The 2,399-nt window shown below is 37.6% G+C and overlaps 1 pseudogene across 1 annotated transcript; it reads right to left on the bottom strand.

Moving 5' to 3' along the window:
* Positions 1 to 310: 310 nt before the first annotated feature.
* Positions 311 to 1,748, bottom strand: LOC149234906 (zinc transporter 8-like; annotated as a pseudogene). The gene is made up of 3 exons (XR_016268238.1): positions 1,055 to 1,748; positions 813 to 961; positions 311 to 701 (listed from the first exon to the last, which is right to left on the bottom strand). The product of XR_016268238.1 is annotated as a zinc transporter 8-like (transcript).
* Between the last annotated feature and the right edge of the window lie 651 nt (positions 1,749 to 2,399).

Raw genomic sequence — 2,399 nt, 5'->3', positions numbered from 1 at the left:
TCTTATACAATTTCAAAGCCCGAAATTAACCATTGAAATGAGTTTCCCACTTCTCAAAAACGGTTCGGTTCTAATGTAATAGAAATTGTAATAAATTTTGTATACCAAAAGATATAATATTTTTTTTTTTTTGAATATACCATATAAAGAATATATAAAGTTATATAAAGTTTTATTATGTGAGGAATATATAAAGTTTTATCTTTGATCCTACCGAGGAACAAAGAAAAACAAGATCTAAAAACATTTAGAGACATAATCATGATTATTGTAATAAAAAGTTTTTTTTTTTTTTTTTTTTCTACTTGGAAAAAAAAGAAAAGGATGTGGCGTATATAGAAAGGTTCATCCGACCAACAAAGACAACAAATACATGAGATTTTGCACGGAAAAGAGTTGTTCAAATTTCAAGCCCATTTGGCGAGCAAAGACATGGCCCCTGCACCGAACAAGAGAGCGAGGTATGAGGACAGTTGAAGCGACGAGTCGATAAAATCGGCAGCAATAAGATCCACCAGAGCCATGTATATCAGAATTCCCGAAGACGCAGAATTAAAGACCCTTTCAACGATCAGTGCAGTAGGGCTGTTCTCGTTGTAAACCGACGAGATCCCAATTCCTAGTGCAATGCCAAACGGCGTTGTCACAGCAAAGAAGAATGTCATCAGGATAACTGTTGCCGACTTATTCTTGAAACCCGCCTGCTCCACTCAGAAAAAACAGATTTCAATCAATCAACCTTATTATCAATGTAAATATTCCTGCTTTATACTAGTTGAATTTTTGAAGATTTAAGGGATAGAAGTTATTACCTGAACAATGCATCCACCAAGGCCATTCCTTCAAAAAATTGGTGAAATGATAAGGCCGCCACCAAAGGCCTAATTGTGCATGGACTTTCAGATGCGCCCAATGAGATTCCAATAATAACGGAGTGAGCAACAATACCCAATTCTAACACCTGATATTAACCATGTCCCATTTTGCATGATGTTAAATTTAATAATATAGCTATTCAAAGCTGCAGTTGAGAGTTTGAATCTTAGAATTTTACCTGCGCAATGACACGATAACGAATAGTGGAATCTTCAGCTATAGTATTGGATCCATGGGCATGGCCATGTGTACCATGTGAATTATGATTCTGATGTTCTGGGTCATTGCCCCCACCACTATCTGCACCCCCAATAAGATGATTCTCTTTGTTTTGATTTCTCAAGTGAGAGCGCTCATAGTAACCAGTGGCCAGAGCATCCACCATGAGAGTACAAATTGCGGCCATCATTGCTATAAACCCAGCAAAGGGGAAGTTGCCCCATGGATTCGTATTTAAGCATTCACTGGTAAGAGATTCGAAGGCATCAGGAAGAACATGGATGAAACCAGTAGCAAGAATCACTCCGGCAGCAAAAGCCTTAATGACGAAGAATATATTCCTCTCAGGCTTTAAAGCAGGGAAAGTCCTGCCCAGAACAGGCAAACATACCCCAATAGTACCTGCCACAAGAATAGATGCGAGTGCCCCAATCTTCAAATGGAGAGCTTCTGTCTTGTTTCTGCATTCACTGTCTTTACCAGAGCAAGTATCCTCTTCTGCGCCCACAAAATTGACCATGGAACATAAGGCCATGGTCGCACCAGCTATGATGCATTTCATGGCTGCTGAAGAATTTGCCATTCTTCACACTTGAAAAGACTCCAGTGATCTACCTCTCACAAAATTCAATAATTAATTTTTTTTCCCAACGCACACCCCTTTTTCAAAGTCCAAAGAATGTCCTCATAATATCGACACTTCACTGCTTCCGCGTTGGTTTGTTACGATTACTATGCATAAATATCTCCATCTCACACAATCCAATAATTAATTTTTTTTTACCAAGGCGCGCTTCTTTATCAAAGTCCAAAGAATGTCCTCATAATATCGACACTTAGGAGCTTCAATGCACAGTCATTCTGAAAGTCCAAAGAATGTGATCTTAATATCGTCAGTTGCACTGCTGCCTTCCTATTTCCTACGATCATGCTCCGCATTTGGAAGTAAACACAACCGTTGACTATAAGACGTAATATGTCGAGATTAGTGCGGCTATTCAAACAGGGCGGCTACTCTAAGGTACATGACGAGAAATCAAACTGGAAAAGGTTCGAATCTAAATAGGTTTAGAGTACACGCATATAACTATTTTGATGGGCCATATTTGTAAGGCAACAAAGTCGTTCAAATTTAAATAATAAAAAATATTATTGGTTTGAATTTAATCCTTAATGTTTAAGTTAACGCTGTGTTTATGTTTGACGTTAGTTTAGAAGTGTAAGTTTTAATAGTAATTTTTTTTTTTCAAGTCATTTGCGTTTATGTAGGTCTAGTTTTAAAAGTTAACTGAATTTTAGCGTAT

The sequence above is a fragment of the Pinus tabuliformis genome, chromosome 8, assembly GCF_031772625.1.
Source record: "Pinus tabuliformis cultivar Carrire ecotype Pingquan chromosome 8, CPIR1, whole genome shotgun sequence".
NCBI lineage: Eukaryota > Viridiplantae > Streptophyta > Pinopsida > Pinales > Pinaceae > Pinus > Pinus tabuliformis.
Note: the sequence above shows the minus strand (reverse complement) of the source record. Positions and strands in the feature narration are given on the sequence as shown.